We start from the raw sequence: 12854 nt of genomic DNA, 5'->3' as shown, positions 1-12854 counted from the left end.
TCTGTGGGCTTTGGCTGGAACAATGTGGAAAAGACACAGACAGGAGCATTTGTTGTGTTCCTAAACACCTACAAGGTCCATGTGTCACATGACTTTGACTTTTCTAAGGTCCATTATAGAAAGCTGTACCATGAAGCAAAACCAGGTCAGTCTCAGTCTCAAAATGGGAAAATCTCTCTCTCTCTCTCTCTCTCTCTCTCTCTCTCTCTTTCTCTTCCTCCTTTTCTCCCTTAGTCTTTCTCTTAATTTTCTCCTTGTCTTTCTCCCCCTACTCTTCCTCATATTCTTCTTTCTCCTTCTCCCCTTTCTCCTCTCTTTTTTGTTCTCCCTCTTGACCTCTTTCTCTTTTCTGTCACTGATATATATATATATATATATATATATATATATATATATATATATATAATCACTCTCACTAATAACTTATGGCTACAAGCATAAATATCTAGAAGCCAATTTGATGTGCATATTGTGTCCATTTAACAAAAATTACATCAGTGCTCCACTATTGCTTACATCTTACATATTGACATGTTTCAATCTGGTTTTCAGTACCAGACATAAATCTTCGTTTGGTGAGCAGGCCTTAAATCCAAAGAGAAAGTGTTTGGTTCCTCTCCATGTAGTCATTCTACTATTGCACCAGTGGGTAAGTTTTGCCTGGACTGTGTTCACAGAAGCATCTGGAATCCATGGGTGACTAAAATATTTGACAATTTTTTCCCTAGCAGTAGGCAGTAGGGAAGCTAGCCAGGGAAAAATATTTATCAGATTACCAGCTTGTTTTCTCTATGTCCTGTAGGCAATGCATGTAATCTTTCAGGCATAGCATCTTACCATTTAGTTGTGGTGAGCAACCAACAGGAATGGCAAATTGTTTGGGGCAACATCAAGTTTCTTCCTAACCAACAATTTGTAGAGGTGCCCACTTTGGCACTGAGATTTTTCTTAATAATCGATGGCATCTAAGAGCAGCCTTGCTCACCTATGCAGGTGTTGAAAGAACATTTTGCAAGCAACACTTCTTATTCTTTGAAGTGGCATTAAAGAAATGGTGTCAGTAAACAATGGCTTATACACTGAAGTACATTAGAATGAATGACACAATTCAGGGACTCTTATTTGCTTTATAAATCTTTCAAAGTCAAGACTATTAGTGAGCATTGGTTCAACACAGATATAAAATACCTGGTCAATGATCCTGGTGGCTTCTCTCTGCTCAAGACACAGAATTCCCAGATTATGAAAAAGTCAATCTGTTCACACACACAGTCTCTTCCAGAATAAGGTACTGAGGACTTAGAAAGAGTAAGGAATTCTCGTCTTATTACAGATTTCATAAGGCTATCATCATAATCTCAGGTTGTGTCATAGATGACTCTCCCCTTATCTTGGGACAAGTGAGTAGCTGAGTGTTTAGATTTAATCATTGTGTTAAATAAAACAACATAACCCTTTATAAAAAGAAGCTAATCTCAGTAGCATCACTAGTAGCTGTCAAGCCTTTTCCCCTCTCACTTTTCACAGGATGGCACTTGAAGAATTTACCCCATGATTACTCTGGACTTCAGTGTACAATTTTTGTGTAGATCAATTTGTGTGTCTGGACAGTTGCTTTTGTTTATATCAGAAGGAAGATTGGGTCAAATATTTTTCTCAGTCGTCTAAGTCTGTAGTTACTGTTGGTAGATAGAATAACAAATACAGAGAAATAATCCCTTCTCCCATTCTGGTAGTGTCACAATGGATCTGAAACATGATTCATTGCAACTCACCTATTAATATACGGAAGGAGATTTAATGTAAGCTGATTAAAGTGATTGAGTTCCAAGTGAAAACACAAGACAATTATGCACAGGCTGTTCTAGTGGGAACAGCAAAATGACCAGCCTGGAGAACTGAGACTATTGTTTTAAAGCCAGAGGGGGTAAATCTTTCCTTCTCCACAAGACAAGGGCTGTTTACTTGTTCTCAGTTACTACACTTCTTTCCATTCTTAGACAACTGTTTTTCAGAAACAAAGACATTTTCTGATGTCTTATCTATTAAAAACACTCTTATTTTGCATCAAATTCTAATATTTTAGAATACTATGTTTGAAGTATGGGACTCCAAATGATGCTTTAGACTTTTATGTTGGTAGCTTAGGTTATTAGCAAGTGTCAAAGTGAATTACAAACTTGTCTAATATGATTTTCATTATCTTAGATTTTTACTTGAGTTACCAAAAGAAGATAAAAATGAGAAATCAAAAGTTGACCACATGAGAAAGGTATTTTGTGACTTAAGGAATAAAAATAATTTTCTGTAGTCAAAAAACCAGTTAAAATGCATAACCAATAATTATTCACTATAGCAAATGCTGAGTTGACTTCATGATCTAATAAAATGCTCACTTAAAAAAGAAAATGTCTGCTTTTTGTTGGTTGGGAATCGGAAAGGTATTTCCTTGATACTGAGCCATTTAAGCCCTGCCTTTCTTTAGCAGCAGGTAAGAAGTAGAACCATGTCAGTTATCCACTTACTTCTAAGAAAGTGGAGCTTATACATCTATTTCAAGTGACAAGAACAAATTTACTAAGTTTCTACACATTCAAAAAAAATTCCATGACTGTTTTTTCAACTCTCATCTGATTCTGTTAACTGCATACAGTTAAGCACTAATGATAGAGGAATTTGCTTTAGGTTTTGTGGACTCAATTTCCAAGTTTCTTTTATCTATTTAGTTTCCAGTTTGATTTACTTTGATCTGATGGGATTTTTTCCTTTTTTTTTTTTAAGAATTACCAGAACTTTAATGATATAGACCATCTATTTTGAACAATTTAAGTGATGTGTCCTCATCATAAATTAATAAAATAATCAAATTTGATCTGTAATTTGAATGACTGGCATCTGTTTCTCTAATATAAAATAATGAATCACAACATTTGTCTTCTCAAAATATTTAATCCAAATTCTGTACAATATATACATATATTTATTTTGTATAGAATGTAGTTAAATGCATTTTGAGTGCATTAGCATATTCATTTAGTTAAGAGTAAAAACTAGGTTTTATTATTATTTTTAATACAGTAACAGTTAACCATGAGACACTTTCAACATTGTATAAATAATAATATCATCCAATGTAGATGAACCATGAATCTCATTCCCATATTAGTGCTGTAGTATTCATGTGCAATTCACAATTAGAAAAACAAGGCTATCAACATTATGAACTGCATCTTCCGTTTTGTCTCTCATAGTTCACACCATATCTTCTTCATATAGATGTACATAATTTTCAGACCAGGATTACTTACATCACAAAAGGAAAAAGATTGTTCTATTATCAGAATATTACATGGAAAATATTAGGAAAAAAAAAACCCTGGTTTCTTCTAAGAATTAACAGATCCATTAGAAGGGTGATTACAAAAGATCCACATATACAGAAGCTTTTGACTTTCCAAAAAAAGAGAACTGCAGGACTTACAGACTGTAAGAGTGAAATGCTGACTCATAGATCAGAAAAACAAGTTGGTACAATCTAGTCGGCTTTCACTCCAGTACAACTCAGCAAAACAGCAGTCACAACTTCCAGGTTGCTGTTCTGCCTAACTGCCAATCTTTGTTCCATGCTTTCCGAAATGTTTAGAAATGTCATCATTGCCCTTGGGCTATTCTATTCAGGGTATTGTTATTAACAATTTGTGAAAAGCTTTGCTTGAAAGCATTATAAACTGTGATAATTAAGTTCATGCATGGTTAAAATTTAGAAACTTGTTCCTCACTAACATATACCTGACAGACAAATATGCACTTAGACTTCTTTCAATGTCCCTTTGAAATGCAACTTTGTAAAAGCATAAAATTATCTCTCTCTAGAAAGAATTCATTTTCTTAAATAACTTATATAAACTCTAAGCATATATACACTAAACTCTGAAGATGTACCCAAATATATCAGGCTATTATGTAAATACTAAATTATATGTTATATACTGTAACACAATTTAAAAAATGGCCACTTAAAAGATTTGTTCTATTTATAGAATAAAAGTGATTTTAAAAATGCTTTAACATATACATTCATAAAAATCTGTTAACATAATAATAACTTAAATATTTCAAACACTAGTAAGAATAGCCTACTAACAGTTTATTGGATAAAACAACTTATAATAATGTGTAATATTAAAACTGATGAATATGAATAATTAGCATCTAAAGAGTGTGATGAGAATATCTTTTAAGATTATGTACTTATACGAAAAGTTTGCTGTCATCAATGTTAGACAGCAGAATGAAAAAATGTGTTTGTAGTTTGTCAGATAGAATTTTAAATTTCTAAAGTTGGCAAGTCCAATGGGCCTCTCTATGCAGTGATGGCCGACTAGGCCATCTTTTGATGCATATGCAGCTAGAGACAAGAGTTTCGGGGTACTGGTTAGTTCATATTGTTGTTCCACCTATAGGGTTGCAGTTCCCTTTAGCTCCTTGGGTAATATCTCTAGCTCCTGCATTGGGGGCCGTGTGATCCATCCAATAGCTGACTGTGATCATCCACTTCTGTGTTTGCTAGGCCCCGGCATAGTCTCACAAGAGAGAGCTATATCTGGGTCCTTTCAGCAAAATTTTGCTAGTCTGTGCAATGATGTCAGCGTTTGGAAGCTGATTATGGGATGGATCCCTGCATATGGCAATCACTAGATGGTCCATCTTTTTGTCACACCTCCAAATTTTGTCTCTGTAACTCCCTCTATGGGTGCTTTGTTCCCATTTCTAGCCAGGGCCAAAAAGGGGGAGTGGGTGGGTAGGGGATTGGGGGGGTGGATATGGGGGACCTTTGGGATAGCATTGAAAATGTAAACGAGGTCGCCATCTTGGTCCGAGACCCGCCGAACTTAGGAAATTAGTCTGAACAGGTGAGAGGGTGCGCCAGAGAACCTGACAGCTTCTGGAACAGGCAGAAGCACAGAGGCGCTGAGGCAGCACCCTGTGTGGGCCGGGGACAGCCGGCCACCTTCCGGACCAGAGGACAGGTGCCCGCCCGGCTGGGGAGGCGACCTAAGCCACAGCAGCAGCGGTCGCCATCTTGGTCCGGGACCCGCCGAACTTAGGAAATTAGTCTGAACAGGTGAGAGGGTGCGCCAGAGAACCTGACAGCTTCTGGAACAGGCAGAAGCACAGAGGCGCTGAGGCAGCACCCTGTGTGGGCCGGGGACAGCCGGCCACCTTCCGGACCGGAGGACAGGTGCCCACCCGGCTGGGGAGGCGGCCTAAGCCACAGCAGCAGCGGTCGCCATCTTGGTCCCGGGACTCCAAGGAACTTAGGAATTTAGTCTGCTTAGGTGAGAGTCTGTACCACCTGGGAACTGCCAAAGCAACACAGTGTCTGAGAAAGGTCCTGTTTTGGGCCTTCTTCTTCGGCCAGGAGGAGGTCCAAATACAAGATATCTGCGCACCTTCCCTGTAAGAGAGCTTGCCAGCAGAGAGTGCTCTGAGCACTGAAACTCAGAGGAGAGAATCTGTCTCCCAGGTCTGCTGATAGACGGTAACAGAATCACCAGAAGAACAATCTCTAAACAGAGTCAACTATAACTACTAACTCCAGAGATTACCAGATGGCGAAAGGTAAACGGAGGAATCTTACTAACAGGAACCAAGACCACTCACCATCACCAGAACCCAGCACACCCACTTTGCCCAGTCCAGGGAACCCCAACACACCTGAGAACCTAGACCTAGATTTAAAAGCATATCTCATGATGATGGTAGAGGACATCAAGAAGGACTTTAATAAATCACTTAAAGAAATACAGGAGAACACTGCTAAAGAGTTACAAGTCCTTAAAGAAAAACAGGAAAACACAATCAAACAGGTAGAAGTCCTTACAGAAAAAGAGGAAAAAACATACAAACAGGTGATGGAAATGAACAAAACCATACTAGACCTAAAAAGGGAAGTAGACACAATAAAGAAAACTCAAAGCGAGGCAACACTAGAGATAGAAACCCTAGGAAAGAAATCTGGAACCATAGATTTGAGCATCAGCAACAGAATACAAGAGATGGAAGAGAGAATCTCAGGTGCAGAAGATTCCATAGAGAACATCGGCACAACAATCAAAGAAAATGGAAAATGCAAAAAGATCCTAACTCAAAATATCCAGGAAATCCAGGACACAATAAGAAGACCAAACGTACGGATAATAGGAGTGGATGAGAATGAAGATTTTCAACTCAAAGGTCCAGCAAACATCTTCAACAAAATTATTGAAGAAAACTTCCCAAATCTAAAGAAAGAGATGCCCATGATCATACAAGAAGCCTACAGAACTCCAAATAGACTGGACCAGAAAAGAAATTCCTCCCGACACATAATAATCAGAACATCAAATGCACTAAATAAAGATAGAATACTAAAAGCAGTAAGGGAAAAAGGTCAAGTAACATATAAAGGCAAGCCTATCAGAATTACACCAGATTTTTCACCAGAGACTATGAAAGCCAGAAGAGCCTGGACAGATGTTATACAGACACTAAGAGACCACAAACTGCAGCCCAGGCTACTATACCCAGCCAAACTCTCAATTATCATAGAGGGAGAAACCAAAGTATTCCACGACAAAACCAAATTCACGCATTATCTCTCCACGAATCCAGCCCTTCAAAGGATAATAACGGAAAAAAACCAATACAAGAACGGGAACAACGCCCTAGAAAAAACAAGAAGGTAATCCCTCAACAAACCTAAAAGAAGACAGCCACAAGAACAGAATGCCACCTTTAACAACTAAAATAACAGGAAGCAACAATTACTTTTCCTTAATATCTCTTAACATCAATGGTCTCAACTCGCCAATAAAAAGACATAGACTAACAAACTGGCTACACAAACAAGACCCAACATTTTGCTGCTTACAGGAAACTCATCTCAGAGAAAAAGATAGACACTACCTCAGAATGAAAGGCTGGAAAACAATTTTCCAAGCAAATGGTATGAAGAAACAAGCAGGAGTAGCCATCCTAATATCTGATAAGATTGACTTCCAACCCAAAGTCATCAAAAAAGACAAGGAGGGACACTTCATTCTCATCAAAGGTAAAATCCTCCAAGAGGAACTCTCAATTCTGAATATCTATGCTCCAAATACAAGAGCAGCCACATTCACTAAAGAAACTTTAGTAAAGCTCAAAGCACACATTGCGCCTCACACAATAATAGTGGGAGACTTCAACACACCACTTTCACCAATGGACAGATCATGGAAACAGAAACTAAACAGGGACACACTGAAACTAACAGAAGTGATGAAACAAATGGATCTGACAGATATCTACAGAACATTTTATCCTAAAACAAAAGGATATACCTTCTTCTCAGCACCTCATGGTACCTTCTCCAAAATTGACCACATAATAGGTCACAACTCAGGCCTCAACAGATTCAAAAATATTGAAATTGTCCCATGTATCCTATCAGATCACCATGCACTAAGGCTGATCTTCAATAACAAAATAAATAACAGAAAGCCAACATTCACATGGAAACTGAACAACACTCTTCTCAATGATACCTTGGTCAAGGAAGGAATAAAGAAAGAAATTAAAGACTTTTTAGAGTTTAATGAAAATGAAGCCACAACGTACCCAAACCTTTGGGACACAATGAAAGCATTTCTAAGAGGGAAACTCATAGCTATGAGTGCCTTCAAGAAAAAACGGGAGAGAGCACATACTAGCAGCTTGACAACACATCTAAAAGCTCTAGAAAAAAAGGAAGCAAATTCACCCAAGAGGAGTAGACGGCAGGAAATAATCAAACTCAGGGGTGAAATCAACCAAGTGGAAACAAGAAGAACTATTCAAAGAATTAACCAAACGAGGAGTTGGTTCTTTGAGAAAATCAACAAGATAGATAAACCCTTAGCTACACTCACTAAAGGGCACAGGGACAAAATCCTAATTAACAAAATCAGAAATGAAAAGGGAGACATAACAACAGATCCTGAAGAAATCCAAAACACCATCAGATCCTTCTACAAAAGGCTATACTCAACAAAACTGGAAAACCTGGACGAAATGGACAAATTTCTGGACAGATACCAGGTACCAAAGTTGAATCAGGATCAAGTTGACCTTCTAAACAGTCCCATATCCCCTAAAGAAATAGAAGCAGTTATTAATAGTCTCCCAGCCAAAAAAAGCCCAGGACCAGACGGGTTTAGTGCAGAGTTCTATCAGACCTTCAAAGAAGATCTAACTCCAGTTCTGCACAAACTTTTTCACAAGATAGAAGTAGAAGGTATTCTACCCAACTCATTTTATGAAGCCACTATTACTCTGATACATAAACCACAGAAAGATCCAACAAAGATAGAGAACTTCAGACCAATTTCTCTTATGAACATCGATGCAAAAATCCTTAATAAAATTCTCGCTAACCGAATCCAAGAACACATTAAAGCAATCATCCATCCTGACCAAGTAGGTTTTATTCCAGGGATGCAGGGATGGTTTAATATACGAAAATCCATCAATGTAATCCATTATATAAACAAACTCAAAGACAAAAACCACATGATCATCTCGTTAGATGCAGAAAAAGCATTTGACAAGATCCAACACCCATTCATGATAAAAGTTCTGGAAAGATCAGGAATTCAAGGCCAATACCTAAACATGATAAAAGCAATCTACAGCAAACCAGTAGCCAACATCAAAGTAAATGGAGAGAAGCTGGAAGCAATCCCACTAAAATCAGGGACTAGACAAGGCTGCCCACTTTCTCCCTACCTTTTCAACATAGTACTTGAAGTATTAGCCAGAGCAATTCGACAACAAAAGGAGATCAAGGGGATACAAATTGGAAAAGAGGAAGTCAAAATATCACTTTTTGCAGATGATATGATAGTATATATAAGTGACCCTAAAAATTCCAACAGAGAACTCCTAAACCTGATAAACAGCTTCGGTGAAGTAGCTGGATATAAAATTAACTCAAACAAGTCAATGGCCTTTCTCTACACAAAGAATAAACAGGCTGAGAAAGAAATTAGGGAAACAACACCCTTCTCAATAGCCACAAATAATATAAAATATCTCGGCGTGACTCTAACGAAGGAAGTGAAAGATCTGTATGATAAAAACTTCAAGTCCCTGAAGAAAGAAATTAAAGAAGATCTCAGAAGATGGAAAGATCTCCCATGCTCATGGATTGGCAGGACCAACATTGTAAAAATGGCTATCTTGCCAAAAGCAATCTACAGATTCAATGCAATCCCCATTAAAATTCCAACTCAATTCTTCAACGAATTAGAAGGAGCAATTTGCAAATTCATCTGGAATAAGAAAAAACCGAGGATAGCAAAAACTCTTCTCAAGGATAAAAGAACCTCTGGTGGAATCACCATGCCTGAACTAAAGCTTTACTACAGAGCAATTGTGATAAAAACTGCATGGTACTGGTATAGAGACAGACAAGTGGACCAATGGAATAGAATTGAAGACCCAGAAATGAACCCACACACCTATGGTAACTTGATCTTCGACAAGGGAGCCAAAACCATCCAGTGGAAGAAAGACAGCATTTTCAACAATTGGTGCTGGCACAACTGGTTGTTATCATGTAGAAGAATGCGAATCGATCCATACTTATCTCCTTGTACTAAGGTCAAATCTAAGTGGATCAAGGAACTTCACATAAAACCAGAGACACTGAAACTTATAGAGGAGAAAGTGGGGAAAAGCCTTGAAGATATGGGCACAGGGGAAAAATTCCTGAACAGAACAGCAATGGCTTGTGCTGTAAGATCGAGAATTGACAAATGGGACCTAATGAAACTCCAAAGTTTCTGCAAGGCAAAAGACACTGTCTATAAGACAAAAAGACCACCAACAGACTGGGAAAGGATCTTTACCTATCCTAAATCAGATAGGGGACTAATATCCAACATATATAAAGAACTCAAGAAGGTGGACCTCAGAAAATCAAATAACCCCCTTAAAAAATGGGGCTCAGAACTGAACAAAGAATTCTCACCTGAGGAATACCGAATGGCAGAGAAGCACCTGAAAAAATGTTCAACATCCTTAATCATCAGGGAAATGCAAATCAAAACAACCCTGAGATTCCACCTCACACCAGTGAGAATGGCTAAGATCAAAAATTCAGGTGACAGCAGATGCTGGCGAGGATGTGGAGAAAGAGGAACACTCCTCCATTGTTGGTGGGATTGCAGGCTTGTACAACCACTCTGGAAATCAGTCTGGCGGTTCCTCAGAAAATTGGACATAGTACTACCGGAGGATCCAGCAATACCTCTCCTGGGCATATATCCAGAAGAAGCCCCAACTGGTAAGAAGGACACATGCTCCACTATGTTCATAGCAGCCTTATTTATAATAGCCAGAAACTGGAAAGAACCCAGATGCCCCTCAACAGAGGAATGGATACAGAAAATGTGGTACATCTACACAATGGAGTACTACTCAGCTATTAAAAAGAATGAATTTATGAAATTCCTAGCCAAATGGATGGACCTGGAGAGCATCATCCTGAGTGAGGTAACACAATCACAAAGGAACTCACACAATATGTACTCACTGATAAGTGGATACTAGCCCAAAACCTAGGATACCCACGATATAAGATACAATTTCCTAAACACATGAAACTCAAGAAAAATGAAGACTGAGGTGTGGACACTATGCCCCTCCTTAGAAGTGGGAACAAAACACCCATGGAAGGAGTTACAGAAACAAAGTTTGGAGCTGAGATGAAAGGATGGACCATGTAGAGACTGCCATATCCAGGGATCCACCCCATAATCAGCATCCAAACGCTGACACCATTGCATATACTAGCAAGATTTTATCGAAAGGACCCAGATGTAGCTGTCTCTTGTGAGACTATGCCGGGGTCTAGTAAACACAGAAGTGGATGCTCACAGTCAGCTAATGGATGGATCACAGGGCTCCCAATGGAGGAGCTAGAGAAAGTACCCAAGGAGCTAAAGGGATCTTCAACCCTATAGGTGGAACAACATTATGAACTAACCAGTACCCCTGAGCTCTTGACTCTAGCTGCATATGTATCAAAAGATGGCCTAGTCGGCCATCACTGGAAAGAGAGGCCCATTGGACACGCAGACTTTGTGTGCCCCGGTACAGGGGAACGCCAGGGCCAAAGGGGGGGAGTGGGTGGGTAGGGGAGTGGGGGTGGGTGGGTAAGGGGGACTTTTGGTATAGCATTGGAAATGTAAATGAGCTAAATACCTAATAAAAAATGGAAAAAAAAAAAAAGAAAATGTAAACGAGGAAAATACCTAATAAAAAAATTAAAAAAAAAGAATTTTAAATTTCCACAAATTTTACAATGTTTAACAATTCAGTATAGCAATTGTTTCTAAAAAAAAAAAATCTTTTCAAGGAGACAAAACACAATTTCTTAATAGTAAATTATAGTTTAAAATTAATAATTGTACTGCAATGTTAGTGTTTCTGTTGGCAAAATGTAAAATGTATGAAAAAATGATAAGCCACAAACATTGGGAATCTGTTAGAAACATCCTTTATAGACAAAAAGTGATTTTAAAAATTCTCTGAGAAATAATGTATAAATTGTTGGTCTAAACAAAAGATTTAACTTCTTTCTGCACTTTATGATGCTTCCAGGCAAGACCAGAGCTTATCTGCTGCTATTGCAGCTAAATTGGACACCAATGCCCTTGTCCTAACCAAAACTTTTCCTTTTGGCAATTGGATTAGATGTAATTTACAGGGTGGTCGAGAGATTGGAGAAGGAAGACAAGAGCACTTTTCTGTGGGAGTGACTTCCCACCCACACATAATATCTTATTTATTCCTATATGTGTGTGTGTGTGTGTGTGTGTGTGTGTGTGTGTGAGAGAGAGAGAGAGAGAGAGAGAGAGAGAGAGGCAGAGACGGAACTTAGAAAATCATAGAGATGATTAGAATCACAGTCATTCAGGAGCTGTTCTTTCTACTTGGTGTGTTTCTGCTCCTAAGACAGTTGCTGCATTTTAATTCATGTCCATAATAGAAAACTCATACTTTTTTTAGATTAAAAAAGCAACATGTATAATGCAATCACATTTCACCGTGTTCAAACGTATGAAAAGGGCTTCTCTTTTTTTTTCCATTTTTTATTAGGTCATTTAGCTCATTTACATTTCCAATGCTATACCAAAAGTCCCCCATACCCACCCACCCCCACTCCCCTACCCACCCACTCCCCCTTTTTGGCCCTGGCGTTCCCCTGTACTGGGGCATATAAAGTTTGTGTGTCCAATGGGCCTCTCTTTGCAGTGATGGCCGACTAGGCCATCTTTTGATACATATGCAGCTAGAGTCAAGAGCTCCGGGGTACTGGTTAGTTCATAATGTTGTTCCACCTATAGGGTTGCAGATCCCTTTAGCTCCTTGGGTACTTTCTCTAGCTCCTCCATTGGGAGCCCTGTGATCCATCCATTAGCTGACTGTGAGCATCCACTTCTGTGTTTGCTAGGCCCCGGCATAGTCTCACAAGAGACAGCTACATCTGGGTCCTTTCGATAAAATCTTGCTAGTGTATGCAATGGTGTCATGAGAAGTGACCAACAGATCTGAGACATTTCTTGTGTGCTGTTTTGTCTTGCAGTTTTTGTCAGATTTTGTTAAGTTCATGGAGAAGTTAACACACCAGTGATCTATGGCTTCCTGCCTTCCAGTTGTCACTCTGACCTATTACAACTGTTGAAAAAACAGGCCTTTGAGTGTTTGTTTGCATGGACTTCAATCCCTTCAAATCTTTGCTGCTTGTAAAGTCAGAGGCTTTGCTTAGATCCTTATTGAACTTTTTA

The sequence above is a fragment of the Mus musculus genome, chromosome 5 (assembly GCF_000001635.26).
Source record: "Mus musculus strain C57BL/6J chromosome 5, GRCm38.p6 C57BL/6J".
NCBI lineage: Eukaryota > Metazoa > Chordata > Mammalia > Rodentia > Muridae > Mus > Mus musculus.
The sequence above is the reverse complement of the archived record's forward strand: the minus strand, read 5'-3'. Positions refer to the sequence as shown.